General features: G+C 40.5%; 1 pseudogene; it reads right to left on the bottom strand.

Moving 5' to 3' along the window:
* Nucleotides 1–17,899: 17,899 nt before the first annotated feature.
* Nucleotides 17,900–18,000, bottom strand: LOC129506500 (U6 spliceosomal RNA; annotated as a pseudogene).
* Nucleotides 18,001–20,153: the final 2,153 nt, after the last annotated feature.

Here is a 20,153-nt window from a genome sequence, read left to right as displayed (position 1 = left end):
GGTCATTTCCAGGTTTTGGCTATTACAAAACTCCTATCAACATTCATTTACAAGTTTTTGGTAAACGTAACTTTTCATTTCTCTGGGATAAATGCCCCCAAGTGAAATTGCTGTGATGTATGGTAGTTACATATTCAGTATTATAAGAAACTGCCTACAATTTTCCAGAGTGGCTAGACCATATCCACTAGCAACATAAGAGTTTCTCTGATAGCTCCCCAGCATTTGGTGTCATCACTATTTAACACTTATTTTAAAGTGTACTATTTGATAGTTTTGGTGTATTTATAAAGTTTTACAATGATAATAACGATCTATTTCCAGAATATTTCAACATCCCCAAAAGAAAACTCCATATTTATTAGCAGTTCTTTCCCCATTCCTCTCTCTCCCAGCCCCTGGCAACTGTGTTCTGTTTCTGTAGATTTGCCTATTCGGGACACTTCATATGATGTAATCATACAATATGTGTTCTTTTGTGACTGGCTTCTTTCACTTAACAGTGTTTTCAAAGTTTATCCATATTCTAGCATGTATTCAAACCTCATTACTTATGGTTGAAGAATATTCCATATATGGATATATTGGATTTTGTTTTTGCATTTCTCAGTAGATAGACTTTGGGTTGTTTCCACTTTTTAGCTATTAGGAATAATGCTGCTACAGATGTACACATTTTTTTGTGTGCAAATAAGTTTTAAACTCTCTTGGTTGTATACCTAAGAGCAGAATTGTTGGATAGCTTTACATATAACTTTGGGAGACTGCCAAACTGTTTTTGAAAGGGACTTAACCATTTTTTACATTCCCCCCAGCAACATATGAGGATTTCAGTTTCTTCACATTCTCCCCAATACTTATCAATGTCTTTTTTTTTATTACAGCCACCCTTGTGGGAGTGAAGTGGTATCTCATTGTGGTTTTGACCTGTATTTGTCTGATGGCTAATGCTGTTGCACACCTTTTCATGTGTCTTTGCTATTTGTATATATTCTTTTTTTTTTTTAATTTATGATAGTCACACAGAGAGAGAGAGGGAGAGAGAGAGGCAGAGACATAGGCAGATGGAGAAGCAGGCTCCATGCACCGGGAGCCCGACTTGGGATTCGACCCCGGGTCTCCGGGATCGCGCCCTGGGCCAAAGGCAAGCGCTAAATTGCTGCGCCACCCAGGGATCCCTATTTGTATATATTCTTTGGAGAAAAGTCTATTCAGACCCTTTGCCATTATTAACTTGGGTTCTTTTTCTTTTTATTATTGAGTTGTAATTCCTTATATATTTTGGATACTGGTCCCTCATTAGATATACAATTTGAAAATATTTTCTCCCATTCTGTCAGTTGTCTTTTCACTTTCTTAATGGTATTGCCTTCAGCACAAAAGTTTCTAATTTCTTTTTATTTTATTTTATTTTTTTTTTTTATGACAGTCACAGAGAGAGAGAGAGAGAGGCAGAGACACAGGCAGAGGGAGAAGCAGGCTCCATGCATGCACCAGGAGCCTGACGTGGGATTCGATCCCGGGTCTCCAGGATTGCGCCCTGGGCCAAAGACCGGCGCTAAACCACTGCGCCACCCAGGGATCCCAAAAGTTTCTAATTTCAATATAGTCCAATGTATATTTCCTTTTGCTACTTGTGCTTTTGTGTCATATCTAAGAAACAGTTTCCAAATGCAAAGTCCCTTATCCAGTATGGCTAGCCTCCTCAAAAGAAGATTAAAAAGTCACATAAAGACTGAGACCCACAGAGAGAACACAGTGTGATGACAGAGACGCAGATTGGAAGCGCAAGGATCAATGGCCATCATGAAAAGCAAAGAAGAGGAAAGGCAAGATTCTGCCCAGAGTCTCAGAGAATGACCTTACTGACATCTTGATTCTTGAATGCTAGCCTCCAAAACCACGAGAAAAGTAAATTTCTGTTGTTTATTTTATTTTATATTTTTAAAGATGTTATTTATTTATTCATAAGAGACACACAAGAGAGAGGCAGAGACACAGGCAGAGGGAGAAGCAGGCTCCATGCAGGGAGCCCGATGTGGGACTCGATCCTGGGTCTCCAGGATCATGCCCAGGGCCGAAGGTGGCACTAAACCACTGAGCCACCCGTGCTGCCCAATTTCTGTTGTTTAAAGCCATCTAGTTTATGGTACTTTGTTATGACACTCCTAGGAAATTAGAATAGTCTTGGCATTTAATTCTTTCATATATATGGCTTAATTCCATATACTAGTATTATTAAGGACTTTTGCACCTATATTAGTGAACAATATTGATCCATAGCTTTCCATTTTTTGTCTAGTTTTGGCATCAGAGCAATATTAGCTTCATCAAATGTATTGGGCAGTGTTCCTCCTTCCATTTTCTGAAAAAGATTATGTAAATTGGTTTTATTTATTTTTTAAAACTCCCCCCCTTTTTTAAAGGTTTTATTTATTTATTAGAGAAACATACAGAGAGACAGACAGACAGGCAGACAGGCAGAGGGAGAAGCTAGCTCCATGCAGGGAGACCCACTCGATCCCGGGTCTCCAGGATCAGGCCCTGGGCTGAAGGTGACTCTAAACAACTAAGCCACTGGGGCTGCCCTGTAAATTGGTTTTAATTCTTCTTTGAGTATTTGGTAGAATTCTGAAGTGTACCCTCAGTTTTCCCTTTCTTAAAATATCTTCATTTTCCCCTCATTCCTGACAGATATTTTTTGCCAGATAGAGGTTTTGGGGTTGATAGTTCTTTCTTTTCATCCCTTTAAAACTGTTGCACTAATTCCTTCCTGCCTCCATGATTTTTGGTGAGAAACCCATTGTCATTTGCCTTGTTTTTCTTATTGGTAAAATGTCATTTTTCTCTCACTGCCTTCAAACGTTTTTCTGTTTTTCTTTGGCATTAAATTTCAGATATTTTTTAAAAGATTTTATTTATTTATTCATGACAGACACACACACACAGAGAGAGAGAGAGAGGGAGAGAGAGGCAGAGACACAGGCAGAGGGAGAAGCAGGCTCCATGCAGGGAGCCTGATGTGGGACTCGATCCCTGGTCTCCAGGATCGTGCCCTGGGCCAAAGGCAGGCGCTAAACCGCTGAGCTACCCAGGGATCCCCAAATTTCAGATATTTAACTATATGTCTTGGTGTAGATTATTTTATATTTATCCTATTTGGTATTTGTTCAGCTTCTTAAGCCTATAGGTTTAGAGTTTTCGCCAAATTTGGAAAATTTTTGTCCATTATTTCTTTGAGCACTTTGCAACCTCACCTTCTTCTTTCTTTCTGGGATTCCAATCACATGAACACTAAATCTTTCATTATAGTCACGTGGATCCTGGGCATCTGTTCATTTTTTTTCAGTCCACTTTCTTTTTATTGTTCAGATTGAGTAATTTCTATTATTCTGTTTTCAAGTTTACTTATTATTTCCTCTGTTTCCTCCATTGTTCTGTTGAGCCCATCCACTGAGCTTTTTGTTTCATTTTGTTTTATTTTTCAGTTCTAAAATTTCCACTTGGTACTTCTTTATATCTTATAGTTCTTTACTAAGACACTATTTCTTTGGGAGGAGATTTTATACTTTTTTCATTTATATCAAGCATGTTTTTAATGTTCATTGAAGCACTTTTATGATGGCTGCTTTAACAACTTTGTCATATAGTTCTAAAATTGCTGTTATCTTGATGTTGACATCTATTGATTATTGTTATCTACTGGGTAGTGGTGAAAGTTCTGACTCTCCACTAGGTCTCCTCTGACACTACTCTAGTGGTGAGGAGGAGGGATGCTTCATTACTGCTGGATAGGGGTGGAATTCATGCTACTCATAATATGAAGTGGGGGGTTAAGTACACCCACTGGAGACGAAAGTCCTGGCTTTCTACTGAGCCTTGTCTGATACACTGGTGAGAGGACGGTCTTTATTTGGCTTTTGCCTTTGGGGATGGGGATTGAGTTGGAGGTTACAATTTTTCCGTAATGTTTGGCTGTAATAGAGTGGCTACTATCTAAAAGTTTTGTGTGTTGCTAGCCTGCCCCTTGCCAATCCTTTTGTTAGAAAGAATGACTTTTTTTTTTTTTTTTTTGGAGTTTTTATCTCAGTGCCTGCTATGTTTCTGGTTTGTCAGCTTTTTTTTTTTTTTTTTTTCCTGTAAGTCTGGGATATATGAGGGGAAAAAACAAAGTGTGGAGAATGCACCACCATGTCATTTCTTGGATTCAGAGTTCTTTGGCCAGTATGCCTTCTTTTTTCCCGCCATTTAGAGTGTTCTTAGGTTTATTTTATATGTAGTGTCCAGGGTTTTTAATAGTGTTTAGGAGTACTTTATCCTAAAGACAGTGAAAATATATTGCAATATTTTAAGCATTTTTAACAAGTCATTCTAGTTGGTTGCAGTGTAATTAAAGGATAAGAGAGAGCAAGACTGGAAGTAGAAGCCAGTTAAAAGCCTGCTACAGGAATCTTAAAGACAATGATGTCTTGCACTTGGATGGTAACAGAGGAAGTAGAAATCAGTAGTTGAATTTGAGAGATATTTAGGAATTAAGAATCAATAGAACTTGGTGATTGTTTGATATCCAAGATAAATAAAGGAGACAGGAGTAACTTCTATGTTTCTGACTTGCACACTGGGTGGGTAGTAGTTTGTTTTTTAACAGCATTTATAATTATGATTTTATAGTTATTGGTATATTTGTTTAATGTTTGTCTCCCATGGAAGGGCCATGAGAGTTTTGTTCACTGCTATAATCCCAGTCCCTAGTACAATGTTTGGCCTGTAATTATATGCTCAATAAATAGTAATACACTACAGTATATTTAGAAGAGTGAACATGATTGGGACTCCTTGGTAGCTCAGTTAGTTAAGTGGCCAGCTTTCAATTTCACCTCAGGTCATGATGGTTTTGGGATCAAGCCTGGTGGCAGGCTCCATGCTCACTGGGTAGTCTAGTTAAGGATTCTTTCTCTCTTGCCTTTTCCCTCTGCCATTTCCCCTGCTTGGGCATTATCTCTCTCTCTCTCTAAAATAAATAAATAAATCTTTAAAAAAATAAAAGAGACATCATGATTGTGGGGAAGATTATTTTGGAAATGTTATTTTGAATGTATTAAATTTAAAGTGTCTATGAGACATGTCTCAGTTACACATTGGTCTAGAGCTTAAGAGATAGCAGTAAATAAGGATTTGGTAACTATCTGCTTAAATGGAAATCTTAAGACATTGATATAGAGAGATTGTTCATGGAGTATATAAAGGAGCAAAGAAAGCCAAGAACTAAGTCTTAAGGAACTCTACCTTAAAGTGACAACAATAGGAGCTTTTTAAGCAGTAGGGTAAGAGTAGTCAGAGTAGTAGGGGATGTATAGGAAAAGTGTAGTTAAATAGAAGGCAAAGAGAAAGTGTTTAAAGAAAGAGGGAGGAGTTATCTCTGTTGCAACTGAGAAATCAAACAAGATAAAGACTGAATTTGTGAATGCAGTGAATACACTGCATTCACAAATTAGTTAAAAAATGGTTTTGGTAGAGACACTGGTGAAGAAGGCATATTGGAAGAATACTTTGAAATAAGAACACGGGGCAGCCCGGGTGGCTCAGCGGTTTAGTGCCACCTTCAGCCCAGGGCGTGATCCTGGAGACCTGGGGTCAAGTCCCACATCGGGCTCCCTGCATGAAGCCTGCTCCTCCCTCTGCCTGTGTCTCTGCCTTTCTCTCTCTCTCTCTGTGGGTCTCAACATAAATAAAATAAATAAATAAATAAATAAATATTTAAAAAAATAAGAACATGGAAGCAGAAAATATAGAAAATTATTGAAATACTTCACTGAATAAGAGAAAAAGATGAGAGCTGGAGGGCAAAGTAAAGCCCAAGGAAAATATTAGTTTCTTTATTATTTTCAGATAGACTAGACTAGACCATGTTTATCAACGGATGAAAAGGAGCCAGTAGAAAAGAGATTCAAGACAGGGTGGGAGGGTGGAATAATCAGTAGAGGAAATTAGATCCAGAACACTGGTAAAGGATTTTTACTTCATTTTTTTAAAGCTTTTATTTAAATTCCAATTAGTTAATGTATGGTATACTATAATTTCAGGTGTATAAATTCAGTGATCCAGCAGTGCCATACAACACCCAGTGCTCAACACAACAAGTGTGCTTCTTACTCCCCATCACCTATTTCACCCATTCCCCCCCACCCATCTCTCCTCTGTTAACCATCAGTTTGTTCTCTGTAGTTAAGAGCCTGTTTCTTGGTTTGCCTCTCTTGTTTTTCCCTTTGCTTGTTTGTTTTGTTTCTTAAATTCCACATGAGTGAAATCATATGGTGTTTGTCTTTCTCTGACTGACTTATTTCTCTTAATGTAATACTCTAGTTCTACCCACATCATTGCAAATGGGAAATTTTCATTCATTTTGATGGCTGAGTAATATTCCATTGTGTATATACACCACATCTTCTCTATCTATTCATCGGTTGATGGACGCTTGGACTGTTTACATAATTTGGCTATTGTAGGTAACACTGCAGTAAACATCAGGGTGTATGTATCCCTTTTCCTTTACAGTCAAGAACAAGACAGGGATGTCCTCTCTCACCACTGTTATTTAGCATAGTATCAGTAGTCCTAGCTACAACAATCAGGCAACAAAAAAATAAAGACATGCAAATCAGCAAGAAAGAAATAAAACTTTCATTATTTGTAGAAGACTTAATGCTCTGTATGGATAACCCTAAAGACTCCACCAGAAAACTACTAGAACTGATATCAATTCAGGAAAGTCACAGGATACAAAATCATTGTGGAGAAATCTATTCCAGTTCTATACACTAGTAATGAAGCAGCAAAAGAGAAATTAAGAAAATGATCTCATTTATAATTGCGCAAAAAGTAGTAAGATACCTAGGAATAAAACTAACCAACCTGTGAAAGATCCGTACTCTGAAAACTATAACATATTGAGGAAAGAAATTGAAGATGATGAAAGACCTTCCATGCTCATGGATCAGAAGAACAAATAGTGTTAAAATACCTATACAACCCGAAGCAATCTACACATTTAATGCAACCCCTATCAAAATACCAACAGCATTTTTATTTTAGATGGAAAGATGAACATTTCCTTTATTGCAAAGGGGGCAGAGAAATAAAACAAAGAAGGAGAAGGAATGGATTCAAATAAAGATATGTTTATAGGTTTGGTAGCAAAAATTGAAGTAATTCTAGATTGTAGGTGCTGATGCTTCTCTTTCTTCTTCTCCTCCTCCTCTCTCTTGCTCTTTGTCCTTCTTCTCTTCATCCTCCTCCTTCTTCCTCTTCTTCTTTTCTTCTTCTTTTAGTGATGTAGAAATTGAAGAGATCTGCTGAGATTTGAGTGAGTTAGAAGGTTTAAAAGGGATAGCATATGTTAAGGACAGGTGTTAAGGAATGGTAGTTTTGTGTTACTTATAGCTTTAGAAAGTATGATTATATAGAAACAGTGCAGTATAATGTGATTTGAGAACATTCAAATATCTTCTAACAATGTGCTTGAACCTCTATTTTAAGAAAATGTTTACTTTGGATTAAAGCATTGTGAGAGGGGACACCTGGGTGGCTCAGCAGTTGAGCGTCTGCCTTCAGCTAAGGATGTGATCCCCAGGACCCGGGATCACGCCCTGAGCCAAAGGCAGACACTCAACCACTGAGCCACCCAGGCATCCCAGGAAATATTATTTTAAATTGAAGCCAATTTCTACTTGATTTCAAACTTATTAGTTCCTACTACAATCCCTTTTAAGTTCTTTTTAAAGTAATCTATATACCCAACATGGGGTTCAAACTCACAACCCTGAGATCAAGAGTCACATGCTCACTGACTGAGCCTACCAGGCACCCCTCTACTAAATCCCCTTTTGATGTTTTCTGCAGATTGAGATTTGACCCTCAGAATGACTGGTTTTGACTTTAAGCAGGAATGATATAACTCAACACTTATGGACTTAGCATCAACTCAACTTGAGTATTAAACTAGCCTTGATCTTGTGCACGGTTCTAAGTTCCCTATTACTTCCTTATTCCTGAGACTTCATCCCCACCTCACACCCCAGGTTTAGTAATCAGAACCTTGTGCCTGAATCCCAGATTTAGTGATCTGTCGTCCCTTTAGTACTGCCTTAGACTAATCCCTGGTCAGGGTCAGATCCTAGCCCACTGGTTTGGCACTAACTAATAGGCCTAGCTGACGCTTCTTGCCTTCATGAGTATTCTCTTCTTCTAATTACTAGGTTGCTCCTCAAACCAGCAGCATGAGCATTGTCTAGGAACTTGTTAGAAATGCACATTATTGGGCCACACGCCCACCGTCTCTAATTCAGTGGTTCTGGGAGTGAAGCTCAGCAATCTGTATTGCAATGAGCCCTCCAAATGATTCTGATGTGTGCTAACGTTTGAAAACCACTATATCATAAACCTGCTGCTTTCTAGGGCATCCACCCTCCTGTGTTAATGACCAAGAGCACATCAATATTCTATATTCTCATCTACATGCTCTGTCTGATAGACTATATGCTCAGTGTGGATAACTGATCCTCATTGCCTTCCACATCTTGTGAATTGTTCCTGTCAGCCTGTTCAATCCTATTTGCCTTCGTGTAAAATTAGGAAAGCTGCAATATGTAGTCAGAATTTTGAGAGACAAGAAGTCTACATTATGTATTAATTCTCAAAGCACAGAGTCACAAATTAACATGTATAAGTGTCATTAAATTAGTAATACTAATTGTATTTATTAGTAATAAATACAATATGTATTGTTTTGTAAGGAATAGCACCTAGTGGACAACTATTGGACAGTACTTTGTATTTTGCTTTGCAATGGACACTGGATAAAGATGATAATTTCTGATTCAAACATGATATAAAAACAATGAAATGGAGACACCTGGGTGGCTCAGCAGTTGAGCGTCTGCCTTTAGCTCAGGGTGTGATCCTGGATTCCCGGGATCGAGTCCCACATCGGGCTCCCTTCATGGAGCCTGCTTCTCCCTCTGCCTGCGTCTCTGCCTCTCTTTCTGTGCCTCTCACGAATAAATAAATAAAATATTTTTTTAAAAAATGTGTTCTGCCAAAAAAATATACTAGTGACTTTGCTAGAATTTCCTATGAGAGTTTATTAGCATTTCCTTTATAAAATGGGAGGTTGTTTTCTATAAATTATTTTATACTTATTTTTTGTTGTCATATTTCTTTTTTTAAAAAGATTTTATTGGGGATCCCTGGGTGGCACAGCGGTTTGGCACCTGCCTTTGGCCCAGGGCACGATCCTGGAGACCCGGGATCGAATCCCACATCGGGCTCCCGGTGCATGGAGCCTGCTTCTCCCTCTGCCTGTGTCTCTGCCTCTCTCTCTCTCTCTGTGACTATCCTAAGTAAATAAAAATTTAAAAAATATATATTTATTTATTTGACGGAGAGAGAGTAGAAGCCAGGGGGAGATGCAGAGGGAGAAGGAGAAGCAGTCTCCCCGCTGAATAGGGAGCCCGATGTGGGGCTCGATCCCAGGACCCCAGGGTCATGACCTGACCTGAAGGCAGATGTTTAACCGACTAAGCCATCTAGGCATAGATGGCTTATTTCTTATTTATTTATGGCTTATTTTGTTGTCATATTTCTTATTTAAAATTTTTCCGACTTTATTAAGGTATAACTGACAAAACTGTAATGTATTTGAAGTGTACAACTGATAATTTGTTGTATGTCTACATTGTGAAAGGATTTCCACAATCAAGTTAATTAACACATCCACCATCTCACACAGTTACCTTGTTTTGTTTTGTTTTGGTGAGAACATTTAATTAAGATCTACTTTCTTCACAAATTTCAGTTATACAATACAGTATTATCAATTAGAGTCAGCATGCTATACTTTAGATCCTCAGACTTTATTCATCTTATAATGGAAAGTTGTGTATCTTTTTAACAAACTCTCCCTATCTCCTCCATCCCCAATCCCCTGGCAACCACCATTCTACTCTGTTCCTTTTAGATACTATATATAAGAGATACCAGGTGGTATTTGTCACTGTCTGTCTGGCTTACTTAATTAGCATCATGCCCTCAAGATTCATTCGTATTGTCATAAATGGCAAAGTTTCCTTCTTTTTTAAGGCTGAATAATATTCCATCACCTCTCTCTCTCTGTCTCTCTTTTTCTCTCTCTGTCTGTCTGTCTCTCTCTCTCTCTCTCTCTCTCTCACACACACACACCATTTTCTTTATTCATCCATCCAATGACAGACATTTACATTGTTTCATATTTTGGCTGCAATAAGTATGAAAGTACAGATAACTCTTTGAGATCATGATTTCATTTCCTTTGGAAATATACCCAGGAATGGGATTGTTGAATCATATGGTAGCTCTATTTTTAATCTCTTAGGGAACCTCCATACTTTTTATTTTTTATAAGGGCTGTATCTGTTTACATTTACCAATGGAGTATAGGGATTCCCATTTTTCCACATCCTTCCCAGTATTATCTTCTTTCATCTTGTTAATAGACATCTAACAGGTGTGAAGTGGATATTTCACTGTGGTTTTGATTTGCATTTCCTTGATGATTAGTGGTGTTGAGCACCTTTTCATATACCTATTAGCCATTTGTATGTCTTCTTTGGAAAAGTGTCTATTCAGGCCCATTGCCCATTCTTAAATTGGGTTGTTTTTGCTATTGAGGTATATGACTTTCTCATGTACTTTCGATATTAACCACTTTTCAGGTATATGGTTTGTAAATATTTTCTTTTATTCCATGGATTGTCTTCAATTTGTTGATGATTTCTTTTGCTGTGCAGAGGTTTTTAGTTTGATGTAGTCTTCACTGTTTATTTTTATTTTGTGGCCTTTGCTTTCGGTGTCAAATCAAAAATTATTGCCAAGATGTCAAGGAGCTTTTCCTCTGTGTTTTTTTTTTTCTTTTTTCCAGGAGTTTTACATTTTCGGGTCTTACATTCAGATCTTTAATCATTGCGAGTTGATTTTTTATGTGTTGTGTAAGATAGGGATCAAATTCCATTCTTTTGTATGTGGATGTTCAGTTTTCCCAACACTATACTTTTCCCCATTGTGCATTTTTTGGCACATGTGTTGAAAATTAATTGACCATATATGAATGGGTTTATTTCTGGGCTCTTTATTCTGTTACATTGACCTATATGTCTGATTTTATGCCAATAACATACTATTTTGATCACTATAGTTTTATTTTTAAAAATATTTTATTTATTTTTTCATGAAAGACCCAGAGAGAGAGAGAGAGAGAGAGAGAGAGAGAGAGAGGCAAAGACACAGGCAGAGGGAGAAGCAGGCTCCATGCAGGGAGCTCAACGTGGGACTCAATCCCTGGACTCCAGGATCATGCCCTGGGCCAAAGGCAGGCGCTAAACCACTGAGCCACCCAGAGATCCCTGATTAGTATAGCTTTAAAATGTAGTTTGAAATCAGGAAGTGTGATACCTACAGCTTTGCTTTTCTGGGTCAAGATTTTTTTTATTTATAGGCTCTTATTCCATATGAATTTTAAAATTATTTTTTCTCTTTCTGTGAAAAATATCATTTTTTAAAAGATTTTATTTATTTATTCATGAGACACACACAGAGAGAGGCAGAGACACAGGCAGAGGGAGAAGCAGGCTTCCCTGTGGGGAGCCCGATGTGGGACTCGATCCTGGGACCCCGGGATCATGACCTGAGCCCAAGGCAGATGCTCAACCACTGAGCCACCCAGGTGCCCCAATATCATTTTAATTTTGATAGAGATTGCATTAAATCTGTATATTGCTTTGGGACTATGCATGTTTTAACAATACTCGTTTTTTTCCAATCCATCAGCATGAAACATTTTTAAATTTATTTGTATCAGATTATAGATTATAGATCTTTCACCCAGGTTTACATTTATCTTGAATATTTTATTCTTTTTTTAAGATTTTATTTATTTATTCATGAGAGACACAGAGAAAGGCAGAGACATAGGCAGAGGGAGAAGCAGGCTCCCTACAGGGAACCTAATGTGGGACTCAATCCCCAGACCTGGATTACACCCTGAGCTAAAGGCAGATGCTCAACCACTGAGCCACCATAGGTGCCTATATAGAAGATCATGTCATGTGCAAAAAGATAATTTTCCATTTCCTTTCTGATTTTGATGCCTATTATTTAATTTTTCTTGCCTCCAAATGAGGCTGAACTGATAATTCAGTTCAGGGGGGGAGGTCTGAGCAGCCCCTGTTTACAGGTGAAGAAAACAAGGAACAGGGAAAGGGAGCATGTTGGCCTGAGGCATCAAGAGGTGGATGCAAAGTGTCCATTTTGTGGGTGGTGGGGTGAGCTGGAGCATCAGGACCGTGACCCCTGGCCTGGCAATCGAAGTCACACGCACTCAGCTCATTCTACTTCAAGAAGACTAACCAGGGTTCCTTTTTTAGGAACTTGGTTGAGAATAACCAAAATGACCTCCTGAATGAGTGAAAATGAACTGAGTGTCTGTTCTGGGCCAGGTATTTCATCTAATCCTCCCAAGCACATGGAATGATGAACAGAGCAGACAAATCCCCACGACTGAGAGCACAGGCTTAGAGGCCTCTCTCTTTCCACCTATGTGATCCTGTGCTCCAGAACTGCTCCCACTGCTAGGGGAGCAGGGAATCATACTTCGGTGGGATCCTAGGAGAAGAGCACTGCGCTAGGAGCTCAGTACGGGAGTGACCATGACCCTCTGTGTGCCTCGGTTTCCCCCACCTGTGCCACAAAGTGTTCCCTTGGTGAGTCTTAAGGCCTCAGAGCCTAAGGGCTTTCAACTTCTATGGGTGGGCTCCCAAAGTATCCCAGAAGCAGCACCCAGAAGGAATTCCTTCCTAGGGTTGTCACCTAGAAGCTGCCCACACTCTGTGGTCCTTTCTGTTTTTCTACTTAAAAACAGTCCCTACATGGCTTTGACCAGATCAAAGGGACACGCACTGCTAAACTCGCTGGCCAGAGGCTATCACCATGAACTCTTGCCTGCTGTCTATAGGTGGACCATACTGGCTTCCGTGAGGATATAAAGAATAAATAAAAGCTCTGTGAGGGCAGGAACCATGTCTCCCTCGATTACCGATTTATCTCTTGGAGGAATGCATGAAATAAATAAAGTGTGGAAATAGTTTCTGCCTATTTAGAGCTGATGGGCTAGTTGGTGAGAGAAGAGGTACACGTGTAAAAGTTAAATAATGACCCAAGGACTGAGTTACCATGCAAAGCAATGATATGAGATATTGCAAGACAGCACGTTTGTCTGTGGTGCAGCCAGTAAGGGCTGCGGAACACAGTGTAGCTCCGACCTAGGGACAGCAGGCTGGGACTTGAGGGTCAAGCCAGGTTTGCAGTTGGTGGGGCGGAGAGCTCCCAGAGGCTTGTCCCACAGAAGTGAGGCAGTTCCCGCAGGGGCTCTGTGCTGCAAGGGAGCAAGGCACACTCAGGGTCTCCAGCAGAGGATGCATCTCTGCCACAGAGGGAAGGAAGCCTGCGCAGGGGTGGTGGGGCTCAGAGCATTCTGGTCTAGCCTCTGCCCCCTCAGAATGTCGACTGCACTGGGGGGTCTTACTGGAATTTCCTGGGATATGTTTGCACAAGCACTTTGCAGTCTGAGACCTGTTCTGCTGATGCTAATGGTCCCTGTGATTCTAGGGCTCCCTGCAAAAGCTGCCCTCTAGGCAGGAACAGCATTGGCTCTCCTCACATTTTCGTAAGCCGGGGGACAGCGAGTCAAGGCCCAGCAGATGACAGACCAAATGAGTAACCACTGGGGAAGCAGCTGCAGAGGATGAAGGGGAGAAAGACATGTCTCAACCTTACAGGGCTTAAACAGGCAATAAGGAAAGCTGGCAAAAATATAATATCCTCTGAAATTTTATACATCAATCAAAGTGATAACAGAATTTGCTGAAATTATGTTAGGTGACCTTAACTGCCCTGTTTCCCATGGATAGTTCATTTCAACTTTAGAGGGGTGGAGTTGGGCAGGGTATACCATATTTCATGTTGTGATAGGATGAGCTCTGCTTGCATAACAGGAGATGAGCCTCTGTGTATTTTTTTGATCCCAGGGGTGCCCAGCTGAGGAACAGGCCACCAGGAGGAGAATTAGCCTTAGCAAGTGGCCTGTAAACAACCCCTTGTTATCCTTCCTGCCAGATGTTTGTTGCATAACATGAATGAGGTCAATTTTTTTTCTTGTTCTACTCTTACACAATCTCCATAGGCAGGGGGAAAAAATCTTCCATGGAGCAGATGAGAGACTGAGTCCTGGAGAGGTGACTTTTCCAAGCTGTGCGATGAGTTAGCAGACCGGGTGGGAGAGCCACTTCTGATTGATGCCTGGAGCTGGCGGGCCTTCAGATCCTGCTGACCCTCCTTAGAACCAGAGCGGGGCACTGTGAACGGTTGGCTGGAGTGGGGGAGATTGCTCTATGGGATGCTCATCTAGCCAGCCTGATTCAGTCATTCATTAAATATTGACCAAGTGACAGTCACAGCCCAGGTACTGTTTGAGTTTTGAGACTCATGTGTAAATAAAACAGACATAAGTCCTCACCCTCCTGGAGCTTATATTCTAGTCGGGTGGAGGCAGACAAAAAAAAAACAAAACATCATAAAGAAGCTCATTATATAGTGTGTCAGAAGATGATACATGCTATGGAAAGAAGAGAATAGAGCAGGGTAACGGGAATTAGTAGTTGGGGTAAGGTGAGATCTAATTTTAAAACAGGGTGCTCTGGGTACACTTCCACTGAGAAGGGGTGAGACAAGAAGCTTGAAGGATGTGAAGCAGTTAGCCAGGTAGTTATCTGGGAGAAGAGTATTCCAGAGGGAATAGTCAGTGCAAATGCCCTGAGGCAGAAGTGTGCCTGGCATGATCAAGAAATACTGAGGAGGCCAGTGTAGCTGGGGCTGAGTGAGTGAGGAGGAGAGCCTGAGGTGAGGGCAGCCAGGTCATGGGGCCATGTCATGGAGGCGCTATGAGGGCCATGTCCCTGGTGGTTATTCTAAGGATGAGAAACCATCCTGAGATGGCTTTAAGCAAAGAAGTGACTCCATCTCACTTACATTTGGACAGAATCACCAGGGCAGCTTAGCAGAAAACAGACTATAAGGGGGTGAGAATAGGACAGGGAGCTGAGTTGGGCTGTCAGAGTTGTCCAGGTGAGTGGTCATGTTGGCTCTGGCTGCAGAGAGGGAATCAGATTCTGGATCTATTTCCAGTGCAGAAGCAATAGGGTTGTGGGTTGGAGGTCAGGTGTGCAGGATAGAAAGGAATAGATAACTACCTCATGGTTTATTGTCTGGAAAGCTCCATAAATGGAGAAGGGATCAATTCACTGAGGCAGGAACACCGGATGGCTCAGACTTAAGGATACCACTAGTCCAACTTGGGACACGTTGAGTTTGAGATGCAGACTGACATCCAAGCAGAGTCGTGAAGTAGGCAGTTGGATCTATGAGCCCACAGTCCCATGTGCACGTCTTGCACTTGCCAATGCACTTGAGAACCATGGAGCTAGATGAACTTAACCAGAAGTTAATCTGTAGAGAAAAGAAAAGAGATCTGAGGACTGAGCCTAACTTTCAAAAGTCAGATGAAAGACCAGCATGGATGCTGAGAAGGAGACAGTGAGTTAGAAAGGACACCTGGACGGGACAAGATCCTAGAAGTCAAATGAAGACGGAGTTCAAAAAGGGAGGAGGACCCTCTGCTGAATGCTGCTGAGGGCTGAGAATGACCCCTCTACTCAGCCATGAGCCAGTTATTGGTAATCTCATTAAGAAAGGCTTCTTTGGGGCCTAGAAGTCTGATTCAAGTGGGATCCCCCCTCCCCCAACCTCCCACAAAAGAGGGAACGAGGAAGTAGACACTGAGTATCAGGAACTCATTCAGGAAGTTTTGCTATTGAGGAGAAATTGAGAAATAGCCAGAGGCCTCAAGTGGGTAAGGGGGAACTCGTTCAGGAAGTTTTGCTATTGAGGAGAAATTGAGAAATAGCCAGAGGCCTCAAGTGGGTAAGGGCAGTAGGGCTCCAGGGCACAGGTGGCGGGCTGGCTGCCCAGAGGAGCGCAGGTGGCTGACTCGGTCTTCTGTGGGGTTTGTCCACATCTCACCTGCCTTCCCTGACTTTTCCTGGCAGAGGAAAGTGGCCATAGTGCAGTCTCCATCCTCCAGCAAGCGGGGGAAAGCCACAGGCTATAGACTCAGGACTTAGAATCACCCCCCAGAAGCAACAAACAATCTGCCATAGTGATAGAGTGAAAATATGTCATGCCTTTGATTTTAAAAAATGTGGAAAAAAGAGCACTCTATTCCAAAAACCACCAATTGGGAGCATGACTTTAGAAAAGCAGCTCAGTGTCCCCCGCCCAGAGGAAAACATGCCCCAATTCATCTGAGAAGTGAGGAAAGGAGGATTTCATGATTTTTCTTCCCATGGTGACATTTCACTTCACTAATCTGACAAAGGTGAATAAGAACTGCAAAGTATCGGGTGCCTCAGTGGTTGAGTGTCTGCCTGTGGCTCGGGGCGGTGATCCTGGGGTCCTGAGATCGAGTCCAGAATCAAGGTCCCACATGGAGCCTGTTTCTCCCTCTGCCTGTGTCCCTGCCTCTATCTCTGTGTCCCTCATGAATAAATAAAATATTTTTTAAAAAAAAAGAACTGCAAAATATCTTTTTTTTTTTTTTTTTTGCCTGATGGACCAGTATTTTAAAGAATAACCTCTACTATTCACAAGTGTTTGCTGAAAGAGGCGTTCTCTGAAAACACGGATGGGAAAGAAAACTGGTTTGAGATTTTGGGGAAGCAATTTGGCTTTATCAAATGGCTTCAGGAAGTGTAGAAGTTTTACCCAACAGTTCCTCTCTTGAGAATCCAATTGAGAGACACCATCTGGAAGTTCAGGCAAAGAATGAATCACAAGATTTTTCAGAAACTTGTTTACAATAATGGAATAAATATCGGAAAATCAAAAGTCCAGACATAGAGCACTAGTTTACAACATTCCGACACATTTATATTTATATTTAATTTTTATAAATTAATATTTATATTTAATAATATTAGAAATGCTTAGAATATGTTGGTAAGTGTAAAAAAGCTATAGAATTATTTCAGGTGAGTGATTCCATGCTGTCTTAGAGAATGTGCATTCACTCTTCAACTCTTTCTAGTTTAAATTTTATCCTATTGGGCAGCCCAGGTGGCTCAGTCGGTTTAGTGCCGCCTTCATCCTGGTCCTGGAGATCCAGGATGGAGTCCCACATCGGGCATCCCTGCATGGAGCCTACTTCTCCCTCTGCCTGTGTCTCTGTTTCTCTCTCTCTCTTTCTGAGTCTCTCATGAATAAATAAAATCTTGAAAAAAAATAAATTTTATCCTATTGATTGAATTATTTTAAAATTATAATAACCATATTATTCTCCATATTTCTAACTGGGTTTTCTTCACACCAGCTAAAACTGGTTTGCTTTCTGGACATTTTTATTTCTAAATGTCTTTTCTTTTTAATGGGTGGTTTTCTTTCTTTTCTCTCTTTAAAGACTCTACATATGCTTAAAGAATGATTTCTCCCTATTATTGGTTTGAATGGCTGTCTTCTTAGCATTCATTCATTTTTTTTTTTGCAGTTATAAAATGAAGTGTTTTTTAAATTGTATTTAAATTCAGTTTTCCAACATAAAGTATAACACCCAGTGCTCAACTCATCGTATGTCCTCCTTAATGCCCAGCACCCAGTTATCCTATCCCACCACCTACCTTCCCTTTTGCAACCCTTTGTTTCCCAGAGTTTGGAGTCTCTCATAGTTTGTCTTCCTCTCTAATTTTATTTTTTTCCTAATTTTAAAAATATGAAACACTTCATGAATTTGCGTGTGATCCTTGCTCGGGGGCCATCTTCTCTGTATCATTCCAATTTTAGTATATGTGCTGCCCAAGCGAGCACTGAGCATTCACTCTTTTTGGGTCTTCTGGAATACCAGCTTCTTGGCTCACCTTGAATGGTGTGTGTGTGTGTGTGTGTGTGTGTGTGTGTGTGTGTGTGTTCATGCTTGATCTTTCTCTAAAAGTTTCATGGTTGCTTCCATCTAGCTTTCTGAGCTCCCCTAATTTAATACTGGTCTTGGTGGCCTAGGGAGGACATTGTGAGTGCAGTCACCAAACAGCTGTTGGCCTGGTCCAGGTCTGGGCAAGGAGGCTATATCCATTCATTCATTCTTTTTCTCCTAAATACAAAATATAAGTCAGTCCTAGGCAATGGTCAGTCACAGCTTTTTTCAGCCCTGTCCCATAATCAGGACTCCCTCAGCTGGAGGCTCACATCCTTTCCCAGGAGCAGAGTTCTTAGAAGCCTCTGCACCCAGAACTGAGCAGGACTGGGGCTTCCACTTTACAGCCCTTGTGTATTTCCGTTTCATCTACGGTCAACAGAGATGTTTATCTTGTTTTTGATAGCAGCTGGTCTTTTAAATTTTTATCTTTATGTATTTTTTTCAAATTTTTATTTAAGTTAGTCAACATACAGTACAATATTGGTTTCAGTAGAATTCGGTGGTCCATCACTTACATGTTAACACCCAGCACTCTCATAACAAATACTCTCCTTGATACCCATCACTTGGGGTACCTGGGTGGCTTAGTGGTTGAGTCTCTGCTTTTGGCTCAGGACATGATCCTGGGGTCCTGGGATTGAGTCCTGCATCAGGATCCTCACAGGGAGCCTGCTTCTCCCTCTGCCTATGTCTCTGCCTCTCTCTGTGTCTCTCATGCATAAATAAATAAAATCTTAAAAAAATACCCATCACTCTTCTCTCCCATACCCCTCACCCACCTTCCTCTATCAGTCTTCAGTTTGCTCTCTATTGTTAAGAGTCTCTTATGCTTTGTTTCCTTCTCTCTCTCTCTCTCCCCCCCCCACCACCATATGTTTATGTTTGTTTCTTGAATTCCACATATGAGTGAAATCATATGGTATTTTTAAAAATTTTTTTATTGGAGTTCAATTTGCCAACATATAGCATAACACCCAGTGCTCATCCCGTCAAGTGCCCCACTCATTGCCCATCACCCAGTCACCCCAACTCCCCTCCCACTTCCCCTTCCACTACCCCTTGAGTTAGGTGTCTCTCATGTTTTGTCACCCTCACTGATATTTTCACTCATTTTCTCTCCTTTCCCTTTATTCCCTTTCACTAATTTTTATATTCCCCAAATGAATGAGACCATATAATGTTTGGAGGGTATTAGGCTGAGTGAAATGTCAATCGGAAAATCATATGGTATTTGTCTTTGTCTGACTTATTTCTCTTAGCATGATATACTCTAGCTCCAACCACATCATTGCAACTGGCAAAATTTCATTCTTTTTAATGGCTGAGTAATGTGGATAGATAGATAGATAGATAGATAGATAGGTAGATAGATAGATAGATTGATAGATAGATAGATATAGATATAGATATAATATATATACATACCATTTCTTCTTTATCCATTCATCAGTCAATGGACTTTTGGGCTCTTTCCATAGTTTGGCTATTGTAGATAATGCTGCTATAACATGAGGTATTTTTTTTGTATCTTTGGGTAAATACAGAGTAGTGCAGTTGTTGGATTGTAGGAGTAGTTCTATTTCTAACTTTCTGAAGAACCTCCATACTGTTTTCCAGAGTGGTTGCACCAGTTTGCATACAACACCGCATGAGGATTCTCCTTTCTCTGCATCCTCACCAATACCTGTTGTTTCCTGTGTTGTTAATTTTAGCCATTCTGAAGGTGTGAGGTGGTATCTGATCGTGGTTTTGATTTGTATTTTCCTGATGATGAATGATGTTGAACTCCTTTTCATCTGTGTTAGCCATCTGGATGTCTTCTTTTTTTTTTTTTTAATTTTATAAATCAATTTTTATTGGTGTTCAATTTACCAACATACAGAATAACACCCAGTGCTCATCCCGTCAAGTGTACCCCAGTGCCCGTCACCCATTCACCCCCACCCCCCGCCCTCATCCCCCTCCACCACCCCTAGTTCATTTCCCAGAGTTAGAAGTCTTTATGTTCTGTCTCCCTTTCTGATATTTCTCACACATTTCTTCTCCC

The sequence above is a fragment of the Nyctereutes procyonoides genome, unplaced genomic scaffold (genome assembly GCF_905146905.1).
Source record: "Nyctereutes procyonoides isolate TBG_1078 unplaced genomic scaffold, NYPRO_anot_genome, whole genome shotgun sequence".
NCBI classification, from domain to species: Eukaryota; Metazoa; Chordata; class Mammalia; order Carnivora; family Canidae; genus Nyctereutes; species Nyctereutes procyonoides.
Note: the sequence above shows the minus strand (reverse complement) of the source record. Positions and strands in the feature narration are given on the sequence as shown.